This window comes from Bos indicus, chromosome 5 (assembly GCF_029378745.1).
Source record: "Bos indicus isolate NIAB-ARS_2022 breed Sahiwal x Tharparkar chromosome 5, NIAB-ARS_B.indTharparkar_mat_pri_1.0, whole genome shotgun sequence".
NCBI classification, from domain to species: Eukaryota; Metazoa; Chordata; class Mammalia; order Artiodactyla; family Bovidae; genus Bos; species Bos indicus.
The window spans coordinates 82,634,322-82,653,398 of NC_091764.1; positions in this window are offsets into that span (position 1 = coordinate 82,634,322).

The following is a 19,077-nucleotide window of genomic DNA, read 5'->3' on the forward strand; positions in this document are numbered from 1 at the left end:
CTGGACACGACTGAGTGACTGAACTGAACTGAATCTAGGGGAGACACAGCTAGAAAGGATGATAATAGAGATATAACTGCTCATATGGAGATTTTTTAAGCATTAAAAATTATGATGAAAAAGAGAGGATTTTCTTGGTGGTCCAGTGGCTAAGAGTCCGCCTGCCAATGCAGGGGTTTGACCCCTGGTCTGGGAAGATTCCACATGCTGCAGGGCATCTAAGCTCGTGCACCACAACTACTGAAGCCCACAAGCCTACAGCTTGTGCTCCACTGCCAAGAGAAACCACCATGATGAGAAGCCTACAGACAACAACGAGAGACTAGCCCTTGCTCGTTGCGACCAGAGAAAGCCCACGTGCAATTTCAAGGACCTAGTGCAGCCAAAAAGCCCACTCACAGCTTCAAGGACCCAGAGCAGCCAGAAGACAAATAAATAATATATATTTTTTTCTTTTTAAAAAAAGAGAGCGAGAAGCTATCAAGACGAGCTGGCTGAACACTTCCTTCTGTGTGAGTATGAGCAATGTTAATTCCTGATTAGCTTTATGGATAGACAAAGAAGAGTAGTTCATATTTATTGAGGGTTTTTTTTTCTGTGTGCCAAGCATTATGCTCTCTGCTTGTATTGTAATCTTTATAATAAGTTGGTGAGTTAGGTATTATCACCAATTTATAGATGATGAAACTGAGGCTCAAAGAGCTCTAATAACTTACCTAAGGTCACCCAGTAGCAAGTAGCAAAGCCAGCAACCCAGATTCCTAATTGGATCAAAGAAGTACTACTACGCAAAAGTAAAAGCATAGAATTTAGAGACAGAGAAACTAGTTTGAAGTACTTGCCTGTTTACAACATGTTCAATGATTATTAACTGTGAGTACTGCATGCATGCTAAGTCGCTTCAGTCATATCTGACTCTGTGCAGCACTATGGACTCTAGGCCGCCAGGCTCCTCAGTCCATAGGATTCTCCAGGCCAGAATACTGGAGTGGATTGCCTTGCCCTTCTCCAGGAAGGAAACGGCAACCCACTCCAGTATTCTTGCCTGGAGAATCGCAGGGACAGAGGAGCCTAGTGGGCTTCCGTCTATGGGGTCGCACAGAGTCGGACACGACTGAAGTGACTTAGCAGCAGCAGCCCTTCTCCAGGGGGTCTTCCTGACCTAAGGATCAAATCCGAGACTCAGGTCTCCTGCATTGGCAGGCAGGTTCTTTACCACTAGTTCCATCTTGGAAGCCCACTAGTATGATGATAATCCCCATCCTTTAAGTGGAATTAAGACCGCAACTGCCCACATGCAGACATATGGACAGAAATATGTCTCAGCATTATGTATTCGTAACTGTGAAAAGTTGGAACTAATCTAAATATCTAAAGATAGGGATTAGTGTAATAAATTATGGTGGATCTGTACAATGTAATAGCATATATTTGTTTAAACTTATATGTAGATAAATGGTTAATGACATAGAAAGTTGTTCAGAATATATTGTTAGGTTTGGGAGTTCTAAAGCATGTTACCAACAGTCTAACAGCTTTTACATAAAAATTATTTGAGAAACAGTATATGTATATATTCATAGTATGGGCTTCCCTTGTGGTGCTAGTGATAAAGAACCCACCTGCTAATGCAGGAGACATAAGACATGCAGGTTTGATCCCTGGGTCGGGAAGATCCTCTGGAGTAGAAAATGGCAACCCGCTCCAGTATTCTGGCTGGGAAAATTCCATGGACAGAGGAGCCTGTCAGATTACAGTCTGTGAGGCTGCAAAGAGTTGAACACAACTGAGTGACTGAGCACATACACATAAATACATACATTCATAATATACACATGCCATATATATATATGCTGCTGCTGCTGCTAAGTCACTTCAGTCGTGTCTGACTCTGTGCAACCCCATGTACTGCAGCCTACCAGGCTTCTCCGTCCATGGGATTCTCCAGGCAAGAACACTGGAGTGGGTTGCTATTTCCTTCTCCAATGCATGAAAGTGGAAAGTGAAAGTGAAGTCGCTCAGTCGTGTCTGACTCTTAGCGACCCCATGGACTTCAGCCTACCAGGCTCCTCCATCCATGGGATTTTCCGGCAACAGTACAGGAGTGGGGTGCCATTGCCTTCTCCCATATATATATATATATATATATATATATATATATATATATATAAATTTTTAAAGACTGAAAGATGAACGGTAAAATTAAAGCTTTAAGTGTTGTGATTATGAAAAAAAGATTACGATATATAATGTTATGCCAATTAATTTTTTTAAGGAGAGAGAGAATAAGTGCTTTTCAGTCTGCTTGGAAGAGTGTCCTGACAGGAATACATTAATTTTTCTGTTTTGGAAAAGATAGAAAGTAGATAGGATTTACAAAAAAAAGTGAATGGACCTTTCCAGTTTGACATGAAGAGTACTTGACCCCTGGCTTATTTTCTCATAGCCAAGGTTTTCAAAGGGGCTCTTGCCCAGACAAGCTAAATACAATTCAGGTTTGTCTGTTTGAAAATAAAGTTTCTTTTTTACAAGCTTCAGGGGACTTTGATTGGACCATTTAGTCAAACACATGACAATCCATTCAGAACCCTCACCAGACTGCCTTCTGAAAAATACTTTATAAACCTGGAAACAATGACTTCTAATTGATTTATACTTTAATTTTAGCTGGCTTGACTAAATTGCAAACTATTTATCACCTAGGGTTTAAAGCATTCCAAGTTTAGGCTATTTCTCTCCCAAAGTTAAAACCACCTATGTAAATAAAAAAAACCCAAAGAAAAGCATAAAGGGAAGGTAAAAATATACTACATCTAACTGAAATGGTAAAGAATCTACCTGCCAATGCAGGAGATGGTGGATGCATAGATTCGATCCCTGGGTCTGAAAGATCCTGTGGATTATAAAATGGCAACCTGCTCCAGTATTCTTAGCTGAAAAATTCCGGGGACAGAAGAGCCTGGCAGGCTACAGTCCATGGGATCATGAGGAGTTGGACACGACTGGACACTCACATAATGCAACCCATCTCTTTGCATTTTATTTATTACTCCTCTAACAGAAAAATCAGATGGATTTGTATTCCAAAGACCAGGTTCTCTTACTACTGTATGACCTTGCACAGATAAAAAAAGTCCTTTTTCCTGATTTGTAAGATGGGAGAATAGCAACAGTATATTTGCAGCAAAAAAAGAAATATTTTTTGATAAAAGTACTTTGTGAACAATATAACACCATTGCCATAATGGAAAAAATACTGAAGATAGATTTCAGTTTAGTAATAGCAAAGAGTCGGACACAACTGAGCGACTGAACTGAACTGAAGTGAACTGAATAGCTACCTTTTAGGACTAAATGAAATTAAGTGAGATAATATAAACACCTATTATAGAACTCAGAGCATATTCACTCTTAGTTCAAGGTAGCTGTCTTTATTATCATCACTAATACTAATAATGAACAAAAATGCATGTTTCATAATGAAACCCTCTTTCTTTTGTCAACTTCAAATCAAATGAATTCTCTGCATCTACAAAAGACTTTTGGTGATATTTGCATTCATGAAGAGAGAGGAAGTCCTTGTCAGACCTTTCTTGCTTTGATTTGTGTCTCCTCTCTATTAATTTTTATAGATTTCTGATACTAATAGAGATACAGTGGATTTTCCATCTGTGAAATAGGAAATAGTGCATACATAAGATGAGACAAAGTGATGCTGTGTTAACAGACAATCAGAGAATTTTAGTGGCTTAAAATGGTGAAGATTTATTTATTACTAGTGTTTCATGCCCAATTCAGGCCAGCAATAAGGCTTGCTCATCAGGATTACTCAGGGTTCCAAACCAATGCAGCAGCTATCATCTTTAACATTGTTAATTTTTATGCCAGAAGGAAAAGACAAGATGGAAGGGTCTCAAGTAGAGACTTCTACTTACAACCCATTGATTGACCAGGAGTAGTTGGATGGCCCCAATGCAAATAAATAAAAGAAAGTTAAGAGGTACAATCTCCTCATATTCTAGGAAGGAGACATCTCTGACACTCCACACTTCTAGTGTGGTGAGCATGGGTTCTATACCTGGGTGGGGAAATAAGATCATGCATGTCACATCAGTTCAGTTACTCAGTCATGTCCAACTCTTTGCAACCCCATGGACTGCAGCATGCCAGGCTTCTCTGCCCATCACCAACTCCCAGACGTTACTCAAACTCATGTCCATTGAGTTGGTGATGCCATCCCACCATCTCATCCTCTGTCGTCCCCTTCTCCTGCCTTCAATCGTTCCCAGCATCAGGGTCTTTTCCAATGAGTCAGTTCTTTGCATCAGGTGGCCAAAGTATTGGAGTTTCAGCTTCAACATCAATCCTTCCAACGAATATTCAGGACTGATTTCCTTTGGCATTGGCTGCTTTGATCTCCTTGCAGTCCAAGAGACTCTCAAGAGTCTTCTCCAATACCACAGCTCAAAAGCATCAATTCTTCATCAGTCAGATTTCTTTATAGTCCAACTCTCACATCCATACATGATTACTGGAAAAACATAGCTTTGACTAGATGGATCTTTGTTGGCAAAGTAATGTCTCTGGTTTTCAATATGCTGTCTAGGTTGGTCATATCTTTTCTTCCAAGGAGCAAGCGTGTTTTAATATCATGGCTGCAGTCACCATCTGCAGTGATTTTGGAGCCCCCCAAAATAAAGTGTGTCACTATTTCCATTGTCTCCCCATCTATTTGCCATGAAGTAATGGAACCTGATGCTGTGATCTTAGTTTTCTGAATGTTGAGTTTTAAGCCAAATTTTTTACTCTCCTCTTTCACTTTCATCAAGAGGCTCTTTCAGATCAGATCAGATCAGTCGCTCAGTCGTGTCCGACTCTTTGCGACCCCATGAATCGCAGCACGCCACGCCTCCCTGTCCATCACCAACTCCCGGAGTTCACTGAGACTCATGTCCATCGAGTCAGTGATGCCATCCAGCCATCTCATCCTCTGTCGTCCCCTTCTCCTCCTGCCCCCAATCCCTCCCAGCATCAGAGTCTTTTCCAATGAGTCAACTCTTCACATGAGGTGGCCAAAGTACTGGAGTTTCAGCTTTAGCATCATTCCTTCCAAAGAACACCCAGGGCTGATCTCCTTCAGAATGGACTGGTTGGATCTCCTTGCAGTCCAAGGGACTCTCAAGTCTTCTCCAACACCACACTTCAAAAGCATCAGTTCTTCGGCGCTCAGCCTTCTTCACAGTCCAACTCTCACATCCATACATGACCACAGGAAAAACTACAGCCTTGACTAGATGGACCTTTGTTGGCAAAGTAATGGCTCTGCTTTTGAATATGCTATCTAGGTTGGTCATAACTTTCCTTCCAAGGAGTAAGTGTAGTTCTTTGCTTTCTGCCATAAGGCTGGTGTCATCCCTTATGTCACATAGTGTGGCCCAAAAATTTTTCTAAAAAAAGAAGAAGATACCCCAGGAAGGAGAAAAAAGCAGGAATATTTGTCAGCAGTATTAATATTAATGACCTACATACTGTATGTATGAAAAACACTGTTCAAATACTGTTACTTGAGTCCCTTTCTCCATGTCTTAAAGAAACACTGATAGTTAAGCTCTTTACAAAAGAAAATGCAAGACACTATATAATATTTTGTAATAATATATATTTGATGCAATTTTAATTTTTAAAACATCAAATTAGAACAGAAAAAATAACTTCTCCTGGTCTCTTCAGTCTCTTGTGACATTCATTCACATTAGAAATTCACTCACATTGTATAATACCCTATTTTTTAAAAAATTTATTTTTAAAACTAAAAAGTAGAGTTTTTTTTCTTCAATCTCATTGCCTTTCCCATTATTAATTTTAGGGCTGGATCCTAAAATTTTTACTTTCTCAAGTAAGAGAAAGAATATCCCTCCAAAGACTGTTTTTCATGACAGTAGTGGAATTCAACTTATAAAAAAATTCATCCTTAATGTAAGCAGTCTAATGAAAATTAAAATAATTTGAATACATTCTGGGAAGTTAATGTAGTCACTTTGTTTTAGAGTGTCTATTCATATTCTGTGTATCTAGTATTTAAAATTATTATACCTTTATAAAGCAATCACTTTCCAGTTTTAAAAAGAATTTTAATGGTATCACTCTGGTTTTTAAATAAATATTTATTTTAAATATTATTATTTTAAAAATATTATTAAAATATTTATTTTAAATAAATAGATAACCTTTTTGGTTTTTGGATCTGCCCCAGAGTTCCTATACTTTATTTGGTTCTTCCTTTATAATTTATTAGCCCATTTAATATAGAGTATCATTTTTAAGAAGTTGATTTCTTTATAAGTGATTATGACTGCTTCAAAATCTATTCAAATTGTTAAGAAGAACTCTTTGGAGATAATATCAGATCTCAGAAACATCTGTAAACTAAGAGGGTTTAGAGGAGATTTTTTTTAACACCTCCCATTTGTTGGTCTTTCCTTCTCTTGCGATGCATGCATGCTCAGTCACTCAGTTGTGTCTGACTCTTTTCAGTCCCTGTGGACTGTAACCCTCCAGGCTCCTCTGTCCGTGGGATTCTCTAGGCAAGAGTACTGGAGTGCGTTGCCATGCCCTCCTCCAGGGGATCTTCACGACCCAGGGATCAACCCCACATCAACTGCATTGGCAGGCAGACTGTTTACCACTGAGCCACCTCAGAAGCCCAAACCTCAGTTTACTCATCCATAATATGGAAAATTTAGGAAGTTCTCATTATAAGAGGATAATTGTTACCAGGGGAAAAAAAGTAAATATCAGAGGGAGGGATAGTATTTTATAGTAACCATGGAAGAAAATTTGTTATATGTATTTTACCAAAATAAAAAATAATTGGAAAAAAATTCAGGTTACAGTTGTAGCCATGAAATACTTAGACTGAACAGAGACTGAATCACATTAGGGATTTTTTTTTTTTTTTTGCAGGCTTAAAATATAATTATTTTATTATATTTTATTTTGTGTGTGTGTGTGTTTATTTTTTTATTTTTATTTTTTTCAATTTAATTTTATTTTTAAACTTTACATAATTGTATTAGTTTTGCCAAATATCAAAATGAATCCGCCACAGGTATACATGTTAAACTTTACAATATTGTATTAGTTTTGCCAAATATCAAAATGAATCCACCACAGGTATACCTGTGTTCCCCATCCTGAACCCTCCTCCCTTCTCCCTCCTCATACCCTCCGTCTGGGTTGTCCCAGTGCACCAGCCCCAAGCATCCAGTATCGTGCATCGAACCTGGACTGGCGACTCATTTCATACATGATATTATACATGTTTCAATGCCATTCTCCCAAATCTCCCCACCCTCTCCCTCTCCCACAGAGTCCATAAGACTGATCTATACATCAGTGTCTCTTTTGCTGTCTCGTACACAGGGTTATTGTTACCATCTTTCTAAATTTCATATATATGCGTTAGTATACTGTATTGGTGTTTTTCTTTCTGGCTTACTTCACTCTGTATAATAGGTTCCAGTTTCATCCATCTCATTAGAACTGATTCAAATGTATTCTTTTTAATGGCTGAGTAATACTCCATTGTGTATATGTACCACAGCTTTCTTATCCATTCATCTGCTGATGGGCATCTAGGTTGCTTCCATGTCCTGGCTATTATAAACAGTGCTGCGATGAACATTGGGGTACATGTGTCTCTTTCCCTTCTGGTTTCCTCAGTGTGTATGCCCAGCAGTGGGATTGCTGGATCATAAGGCAGTTCTATTTCCAGTTTTTTAAGGAATCTCCACACTGTTCTCCATAGTGGCTGTACTAGTTTGCATTCCCACCAACAGTGTAAGAGAGTTCCCTTTTCTCCACACCCTCTCCAGCATTTATTGCTTATAGACTTTTGGATCGCAGCTATTCTGACTGGCGTGAAATGGTACCTCATAGTGGTTTTGATTTGCATTTCTCTGATTAATGAGTGATGTTGAGCATCTTTTCATGTGTTTGTTAGCCATCTGTATGTCTTCTTTGGAGAAATGTCTATTTAGTTCTTTGGCCCATTTTTTGATTGGGTCATTTATTTTTCTGGAGTTGAGCTGTAGGAGTTGCTTGTATATTTTTGATATTAGTTGTTTGTCAGTTGCTTCATTTGCTATTATTTTCTCCCATTCTGAAGGCTGCCTTTTCACCTTGCTAATAGTTTCCTTTGTTGTGCAGATGCGTTTAAGTTTAATTAGGTCCCGTTTGTTTATTTTTGCTTTTATTTCCAATATTCTGGGAGGTGGGTCATAGAGGATCCTGCTGTGATGTATGTCAGAGAGTGTTTTGCCTGTTCTCCTCTAGGAGTTTAATAGTTTCTGGTCTTACGTTGAGATCTTTAATCCATTTTGAGTTTATTTTTGTGTATGGTGTTAGAAAGTGTTCTAGTTTCATTCTTTTACAAGTGGTTGACCAGTTTTCCCAGCACCACTTGTTAAAGAGATTGTCTTTAATCCATTGTATATTCTTGCCTCCTTTGTCAAAGATAAGGTGTCCATATGTGCGTGGATTTATCTCTGGGCTTTCTATTTTGTTCCGTTGATCAATATTTCTGTCTTTGTGCCAGTACCATACTGTCTTGATAACTGTGGCTTTGTAATAGAGCCTGAAGTCTAGGGATTTTTTTTTAACATATTTTTTTCTGATATTGTATGATGTTATGCATTGACATCCTCAATTTACATTTAACATCACAATCATATAGAGGGTTCCTCTTTTAAAAAATAAGTTTTCTGAGATCTTTTGATGTTCATTTTTTTAAATTTAAACCATTGTTTTCAATAGTTTCCATTTAGTGAAAACAGTTGAAACAACTGAACTTCCTCCTTAGTTATCTCTTCCCATTATAGAGTGTCGACTGTAGGGCAAATTCTTAGAAATGGGTCAGAGAATGCACATTTTGTATTTCCCACACTGATTGCAAAAACTATCATCCCGAGGTTGCACTAATTTCCACTGTTACCAGCACATAGTACAAGAAAATTTCCATTTCCCCTTATGCTGTTTACACCAGGACTTGTCCAGATTTTCAGTCTTGCCACAGAAAGAGAGACTCACAGACATAGAAAACAAACTTATTGTGATTACCAAAGGGGATGTAGGGGGAAGGGAGAAATAAGAGTTTGGGATTAACATATACATACTGTTATATGTACAATAAATGACAGGACTTCCACTGGTGGCCCAGTGGTTAAGAATTCACCTGTCTGAAAGAAATCAATGAGGACACTAATAGATGGAGAAATATACTGTGTTCATGGATCAGAAGAATCAGTATAGTGAAAATGAGTATACTACCCAAAGCAATCTATAGATTCAATGCAATCCCTATCAAGCTATCAATGGTATTTTTCACAGAGCTAGAACAAATAATTTCACAATTTGTATGGAAATACAAAAAACCTTGATTAGCCAAAGCAATCTTGAGAAAGAAGAATGGAACTGGAGGAATCAACCTGCCTGACTTCAGGATCTACTACAAAGCCACAGTCACCAAGACAGTATGGTACTGGCACAAAGACAGAAATATTGATCAATGGGACAAAATAGAAAGCCCAGAGATAAATCCATGCACCTATGCACGCCTTATCTTTGACAACGGAGGCAAGAATATACAATGGAGAAAAGACAATCTCTTTAACAAGTGGTGCTGGGAAAATGTCAACCACTTGTAAAAGAATGAAACTAGAACACTTTCTAACACCATACACAAAAATAAACTCAAAATGGATTAAAGATCTCAACGTAAGACCAGAAACTATAAAACTCCTAGCGGAGAACATAGGCAAAACAGTCTCCGACATACATCACAGCAGAATCCTCTATGACTTACCTCCCAGAATATTGGAAATAAAAGCAAAAATAAACAAATGGGACCTAATTAAAATTAAAAGCTTCTACACAACAAAGGAAACTATAAGCAAGGTGAAAAGACAGCCTTCAGAATGGGAGAAAATAATAGCAAATGAAGCAACTGAAAAAGAATTAATCTCAAAAATATACAAACAACTTCTGCAGCTCAACTCCAGAAAAATAAATGACCCAATCAAAAAATGGGCCAGAGAACTAAACAGACATTTCTCCAAAGAAGACATACAGATGGCTAACAAACACATGAAAATATGCTCAACATCACTCATTTCAGAGAAATGCAAATCAAAACCACAATGAGGTACCATTTCATGCCAGTCAGAATGGCTACTATCCAAACGTCTACAAGCAATAAATGCTGGAGAGGGTGTGGAGAAAAGGGAACCCTCTTATACTGTTGGTGGGAATGCAAACGAGTACAGCCACTATGGAGAACAGTGTAGAGATTCCTTAAAAAACTGGAAATAGAACTGCCATATGACACAGCAATCCCACTGCTGGGCATACACACTGAGGAAACCAGAATTGAAAGAGACACGTGTACCCCAGTGTTTATCATAGCACTGTTTACAATAGCCAGGACATGGAAGCAACCTAGATGTCCATCAGCAGATGAATGGATAAGAAAGCTGTGGTATATATAAACAATGGAGTATTATTCAGCCATTAAAAAGAATACATTTGAATCAGTTCTAATGAGGTGGATGAAACTGGAGCCTATTATACAGAGTGAAGTAAGCCAGAAAGAAAAACACCAGTACAGTATACTAATGCATATATATGGAATTTAGAAAGATGGTAACGATAACCCTGTATGCAAGACAACAAAAGAGACACAGATGTATAGAACAGTCTTTTGGACTCTGTGGGAGAGGGCGAGGGTTGGATGATTCGGGAGATGGCATTGAAACATGTATAATATCATACGTGAAACGAATCGCCAGTCCAGGTTCGATGCAGGATACAGGATGCTCAGGGCGGGTGCACTGGGATGACCTAGAGGGATGGTATGGGGAGGGAGGCGGGAGACGGGTTCAGGATGGGGAACACGTGTACACCCATGGCGGATTCATGTTGATGTATGGCAAAACCAATACAATATTGTAAAGTAATTAGCCTCCAATTAAAATAAATAAATTTATATTAAAAACAAAAAAGAATTCACCTGTCAAGCAGGGGACACAGGTTCAATCCCTAGTGGGGGATGATCCCACATACCCAGGGGCAGCTAAGCTTGTGCACCACACCTACTGAACCCTGGAGCCACAATTACTGAAGTCCATGCACCCTAGAGCTTGTGCTCTGCAACAAAGAGAAGCCACTGCAATGAGAAACCCAAGCACCAAAACTAGAGAGTAGCCCCTGCTCACGACAACTAAAGAAAGACTGTGCACATCAATGAAGACCTAGCACAGCCAAAATTAAATAAATAAATAAAATAAGCAACAAAGACACACTGTATATAGAGCACAGGGAACTATATTCAATATCTTGTAATAACCTATCATGGAAAAGAATCTGAAAAAATATATATACGTATAGCTGAATCACTTTGCTGTACACCTGAAACTAATGCAACATTGTAAATGAACCATACTTCAATTTTAAAAATGGTTTTAAAAAAAGAAAGCAAGAGAGACTAAGACTTTGGTATGGTATTAGAAATAAAGCCCAGTGTTAAGTGAAAGGTTTGTGTGGAGACTCATTTTGTAATAGGTCCATTTGTTAGTAGTGATTTTCATGCTTTGGGACTCATTTGAACAATCTCATAAGAATAGGGACTCAGGGAATGAATACTTGGATAAGGAGGACCCTCTCCTCTCCATCTGATACAATCTCCTCATAGACACTTAGTCTGAGTGCCTCTTCTTCCTCTCAGCTGTGGAGCTAAGGTTGGGAACAAGACAGTCTAAGGAAGAAAGTCACAAAACCTGTGGCTTGTTTGATCATAGAGGATTCAAGTATAGTCTGGGGTCATGTAGTTTGTTGCTGGGTTGATAATTTCTCTTTGCCTAATAGTTTTATAAATCTGGAAGCAAGGGATTGTAGGGAAGAAGTTATTGGACCTGTCTCTCACTCTGCTACACTCTCCAACACCCCTGTGAGTCAGGTTGATTTCAGAGGGTTGGATTCATGTATTTTATGCTGATTTGGGTTCCAGGAGGACGTAACCCAAATAGGACTTTCAAAAACATGATCTTTTTTTCTGATTAGGCCACACAGGGCCTTGCAGATAAGGTTAAGGAGATTTATCTACCCTTAATAGCAACTGGAAGTTATTACAGGGTTTTAGGCAGATGAATGGTGTCAAATTTACATTTTAAAAGTACTCTGTTTCTCTCATATGGAGAACTGGTCTTATAAGTATTAAGTTGAATATTCTAAGTTGCCATGGTAAGCAGGAATAAATGTCTGGTCTACTTGTGAGTGTGTCTAACCAGGGCTGAATAGTACAAATATGATAAGATATGATAGATAAGTGAACATCAGATGTATCATCTTAGTCATCAAGTACATTTCTGATTTAGCTTCTCATTTAGATTTTCTTATGGATTGGGGGTATGCCAGTTAGCCAGTAGAAAAATTTGGTTTGCTAGGCAATTACTTTTCTCATTATAAATTGCTACTTGTTCTTTTCAGAGCTATATTACTATTGCTCTGTATTAGTTTCTCTGAGTTTGATCACCTCTGACAAAGTTAAATTTCTAGCTTGTAAAGCTAAGGACCAAGCTCTTAAGGACAGAGCCTCTTGTTGACATTTTAGTGGTGGTTCTCTGACTGTAACAGTTTCTGGTAGAATCTCGCTGGAGTAAAATTCTTTTAAGAGGATTAATACACAGACTATTTTAATAATTTTGAAGTGTTTTAAATGAGCCTGTTTTAATATTTTAAATGATTATTGAAAGACTCACTCACCTATTTAAAATGGCCTAATTGTGGGTCAGGTTTCCTAGGGAAAAGACCAGGAGATTTGTTGGAGAGTGATCTCTGGCACAACTCAGGTAAGCAAGAGAAGGTAGCAAGATTAGGCAGAGGAAGAAGTGGAACTCAGATGCAGATGCAACAGAAGCCTCAGTCTATCCCCCAGGGAACTCTGTAGTTGGGATGACTTTTCCAAGTTGCCCAATTGAGACGAGGGGACAGGATTTTGCACCCCAATCTCAACCAGCTGTTGAATGTGGGAGAGGCAGCCACTTGGCTCAGGGAATAGCTGAAGAAGGATGCATCTGTGGGTGCCAGTGTTTCAGGCAGATTTGGAGTTGGATGGTGCCCCACAGCATCCACTACCAGCCCACTGAAGTGGTTCCAGGCTTCATCCTTGGTCCTAGGCTTGTTTATTGCATGTACCAATAAAATCAGTCAGTCAGTTCAATCACTCGGTCATGTCTGACTCTTTGTGACCCCATGAACTGCAGCACACCAGGCTTCCCTGTCCATCACCAACTCCTGGAGCTTACTTAAACTCATGTGCTTTGAGTCGGTGATGCCATCCAACCATCTCATCCTCTGTCATCCCCTTCTCCCACCTTCAATCTTTCCCAGCATCAGGGTCTTTTCACATGAGTCAGTTCTTCACATCAGGTGGCCAAAGTATTGGAGTTTCAGTTTCAGCATCAGTCCTTCCAATGAATATTCAGGACTGATTTCCTGTAGGATTGACTGGTTTTATCTCCTTGTGGTCCAAGGCACTCTCAAGAGTCCACAGTTCAAAAGCATCAATTCTTCGGTGCTCAGCTTTCTTTATAGTCCAACTCTCACATCCATACATGACTACTGGAAAAACCATAGCTCTGACTAGATGGACCTTTGTTGGCAAAGTAATGTCTCTGCTTTTCAATATGCTGTCTAGATTGGTCATATCTTTTCTTCCAAGGAGCAAGCATCTTTTATTTTCATGGCTGCAGTCACCATCTGCAGTGATTTTGGAGCCCCAAGAATGAAGTCTGTCACTGTTTCCATTGTTTCCCCATCTATTTGCCATGAACTGATGGAACCAGATGCCATGATCTTAGTTTTATGAATGTTGAGCTTTAAGCCAACTTTTTCACTCTCCTCTTTCACTGTCATCAAGAAGCTCTTTAGTTCTTCTTCACTTTCTGCCATTATGGTGGTGTCATCTGCATATCTGAAGTTCTTGATATTTCTCCCGGCAATCTTGATTCCAGCTTGTGCTTCTTCCAGCCCAGCGTTTCTCATGATGCACTCTGCATATAAGTTAAATAAGCAGGGTGACAATATACAGCCTTGATGTACTCCTTTTACTATTTGGAACCAGTCTGTTGTTCCATGTCCGGTTCTAACTGTTGCTTCTTGACCTGATACAGATTTCTCAGGAGGCAGGTCAGGTGGTCTGATATTTCCATCTTTTTAAGAATTTTTCACAGTTTATTGTGATCCACACAGTCAAAGGCTTTGGCATAGTCAATAAAGCAGAAATAGATGTTTTTCTGGAACTCTCTTGCTTTTTTGATGATTCAACAGATGTTGGCAATTTGACCTCTGGTTCCTCTGCCTTTTCTAAATCCAGCTTGAACATATGGAAGGTCATGGTTCACACACTGTTGAAACCAGGCTTAGAGAATTTTGAGCATTACTTTACTAGCGTGTGAGATGAGTGCAATTGTACGGTAGTTTGAACATTCTTTGGCATTGCCTTTCTTTGGGATTGGAATGAAAACTGACTTTTTCCAATCCTGTGGCCACTGCTGAGTTTTCCAAATTTGCTGGCATATTGAGTGCAGCACTTTCACAGCATCATCTGTTAGGATTTGAAATAGCTCAACTGGAATTCCATCACCTCCACTAGCTTTGCTTGTAGTGATGCTTCCTAAGGCCCACTTGACTTTGCATTCCAGGATGTCTGGCTCTAGGTGAGTGATCACACCATTGTGATTATCTGGGTCGTGAAGATCTTTTTAGTACAGTTCTTCTGTGTATTCTTGCCACCTCTTCTTACTATCTTCTGCTTCTGTTAGGTCTATACCATTTCTGTCCATTATTGTGCCCATCTTTGCACAAAATGTTCCCTTGGTATCTCTAATTTTCTTGAAGAGATCTCTAGTCTTTCCCATTCTATTGTTTTCCTCTATTTCTTTTCATTGGTCTCTGAGGAAGGCTTTCTTATCTCTCCTTGCTATTCTTTGAAACACTGCATTCAGATGGGTATATCTTTCCTTTTCTCCTTTGCCTTTCACTTCTTTTCTTTTCTCAGCTCTTTGTAAGGCCTCCTCAGACAACCATTTTACCTTTTTGCATTTCTTTTTCTTGGGGATGGTCTTGATCACTCTCTCTGTACCATGTCATGAACCTGGGTCCATAGTTCTTCATGCACTCTATTAGATCTAATCCCTTGAATTTATTTGTCACTTCTATTTTGAATCTATTTGTCACCAACCTGCCAACACAGGAGACATAAGAGACTTGGGTTCTGTCTCTTGTTCATGAAGATCCCCTGGAGAAGAGCATGGCTATCCACTCCAGCATTTTTGCCTGGAGAATCCCATGGACAAAGGAGCCTGGCTGGCTATAGTTCATGGGGTCAGAAAGAGTCAGATATGACTGAAGGGACTCAACAGCTGCAGCATCATGATATACTGGGGTCACATTACTTTTATCTTACCCTGTGGTGGTGGGGCTTCAGTCATTAAGTCGTGTCCGACACTTGCGACCCCATGGACTGTTGGCCGCCAGGCTCCTCTGTCCATGGGATTCTCCAGGCAAGAATGTTGGAGTGGGTTGCCATTTCCTTCTCCACGGGATCTTCTGACCCAGGAATTGAACCCAGGTCTCCTGCACTGCAGACAGATTCTTTACTGATGAGCTACAAGGGTTTCCCTTGTAGCTTACCCTGCTTTCCCTTAAATTCATCATGAAGAACATCAGACCAACAGAAGTCAGAGATACTATGCAAAATAACTGGCCTATACTCTTCAAAATATAAACTTCATGAAAAAAAAAAAAGGTGGACTGAGAAATTGTTTCAGATTTTAAAAACCAGAGAGACAACACAGCTAAATGCAACATTTAATCCCCAATTAGATCCTTGACCAGAATTTTATTATTATTTGCTATAAAGGACATTTTGGTGACCGTTGATGAAAATTTGATTAAGATCTATAATTTAGATAAAGTTAATGTGAATTTTCTGATTTTGATGATCATTCTATGGTTATGTAAGAGAATATCCTGTTCCTAAGAAATACACACAGGAATATTTAAGTATAAAATGGTGAAACATTCCATTTGAACAATGCCATTTATTTTTATCTCAAATATTCCCAATTTTGCCCTGGGAAAAACTACTGTATCTGTCAATGGAGAACCTGACATTTTTCGTGCATGCTAAGTCACTTGGGTCGTGCCCAATATTGAGCAACCCTATGGACTGTAGCCTGCCAGGCTCCTCTGTCCACAGATTCTCCAGGCAAGAATACTGGAGTGGGTTGCCATGCCCTTCCTGGGGGAACTTCCCGACATTTTCAGTAACTAAGACTAATTACAAATCACAGAAATATATTTACCTAGAATGCATACAGGAAGAAAAAACCCTGCTTCCTAAAGGGGCTCTTTCTTATAGTTGTTTTATTTTTTTTTACAAGAGCCAGGTGGCTTGTGCAACTACCTCCTTCCTGAGTATGTCTTTTGTTCCTGAGGTCCAAAGGCCCTATTTCATTTGCCTTCCCTCTTTGATATTTTTAAAAGAACAATTTGTTGCGAACTAGTTCCATATTATGTAAATATTGTTAGTGGAACCTCCATGGGAATTACAGTATCTAAATAATGGTAAAGTAGTCCCTCGAAGTTCAAACAGTAAGGTGCTTTGAGTCCTGCTGAGCCCTTCTGAATGCAATAAGAATAATATTGTTACAAACTTTATAGTTATTTAGTGCTTTCATCAAAGGATCCCAAAGCAATTTACATGTATTAATTAAGCAATTGAACACTCCTGTGAGCATGCTGCATATTATTCTCCTCACTTCAAAGATGATTCAACTAAAGAAAAATTAAATGGTGATAAATAGATCATGGAATTCTCCAGGCAAGAATACTGGGGTGGGTAGCCATTCCCTTCTCCAGGGGATCTTATGGACCCAGGGATCAAACCCATGTCTCTTGCATCTCCTGTATTGGCAGGCAGGATCTTTACCGCTGGTACCACCTGGGAAACCCCAATAAATAGATAGATGTATATTCATGTCTGACTCTTTGCAGCCCCATGGACTGTAGCCTGCCAGGCTCCTCTGTCCATGGAATTCTCCAGACAAGAATACTGGAGTGGGTAGGTATTCCCCTCTTCAGGGATCTTCATGACCCAGGGATCAAACCCAGGTCTCCTGCATTGCAGGTAGATTCTTTACTGTGTGAGCCATCAGGGAAGCCCCATATACATACTGGATTGGCCAAAAAAGTCCTTAGGGTTTTTAATGTCAGGTAATATGGAAAAACTCAAACAAACTTTGGCCAACCCAATACATATGCATATAGTAGTAGTAGTGTTAGTTGCTCAGTCATGTCTGACTCTTTGCAACCCATGGACTGTAGCCCACCAGCCTGCTTGTCCATGGAATTCTCCAGGCAAGAATAATGGAGTGGGTTGTCATTTCCTCCTCCAGGGACATATGCATATAAATGTATATATTTAAGTACTTATATGGGATATAAAATTAATGGAAAACAATTGTTTACCATGTAAAACTAATGCCTTTTATTTACTTATTTTTATACCTCTAATGTCTATCTATCTACCTATGTGATAACCAACTCATCCCAGTTTGCCAGGCATTTCCTTGGTTCCAGCACTGAAAATCTTGTGTCCTAGGAACAACCTCAGTATTGGGCAAAGCAGAAACATTGGTTACTCTAAGTAGAACCTTTGCTTTTTTTTCAAGGTAAATGAATGAAAATTGACTTTAAAAGTCAAAGATCCCACTAGTTAATAAAGTGTGGACTGGCCTTGTGGTCCTATGAATTTAAATTTTCACTCTGTTCTATTAAAGAAGTGAAAATTGGGTCAACTTACATGGGCTTTTACATTCTCCACCAAACATTTTAAATTGAAATTTTTTTGAGGAACTGGCCATATAAATAAATAGTGGCACAAAACAGAATTGCATTTTGCTTCTAGCCTCTTGTGAGTCCAATCTTAAATTTCATAGCACTGAGAAATGGAAGTTATTAAAGTTTTAAGGGGCTTGAAGCTTCGTAATAGGAAGGTAGACTAGGAAAAATATAAAGTCAAAAATGAATCAACAGAACCCTCAAGAGATGAGAAGTAACAGATTTTGACAAAACAGAAGCAAGAAGTATGTTCATGGGACTTCCCTGGTGGCACAATGGGTAGGAATCAGCCTGCCAATGCAGGGGACACAGGTTTGATCCCTGATCCGAGGAAATTCCACATGCCTTGGAGCAGGTAAGGCCATGTGCCACAACTACTGAGCACATACTCTGGAGCCTATGAGCTTCAGCCACTGAGCCTGTGTGCTGTGACTACTGAAGCTCATGCTGTGCTCCAAAATAGGAGAGACTGCCACAATGAGAAGACTGCACATTACGACTAGAGAGGAGCCCCTGCTCACCACAACTAGAGAAAGCCCGCATGCAGCAACCAAACACTCAGCACAGCCACAGATAGATAAATAAATGAAATTTCTAAAAAAGAAATATGTTAATGAATGGCTTCCTACAGTAACATTGGATCTTGACCCTAGCATCATCATCATCAACATTATCGTCGTCATCATCATCCCATTGTTTGTTGTTCAGTCACTCACTTGTGTCCGACTCTTTGCAACCCCATGAACTGCAGCATGCCAGGCTTCCCTGTCCTTCACCGTCTTCCAGAGTTTGCTCAAACTCATGTTCATTGAGTCAATGATGCCATCCAACCATCTCATCCTCTGTTGTCCCCTTCTCCTGCCTTCAGTGTTTCTCAGCATCAGGGTCTTTTCCAGTGAGTCAGCTCCTTGCATCAGGTGGCCAAATTATTAGAGCTTCAGCTTCAGCTCAGTCTTTCCAATGAAGATTCAGATTGATTTCCTTTAGGATTGACTTCTTTGATCTCCTTGCTGTCCAAGGGACTCTTCTCTAACACCACAGGTTGAAAGCATCAGTTCTTCAGTGCTCAGCTTTCTTTATGGTCCAACTCTCACATCCATACATGACTATTGGAAAAAC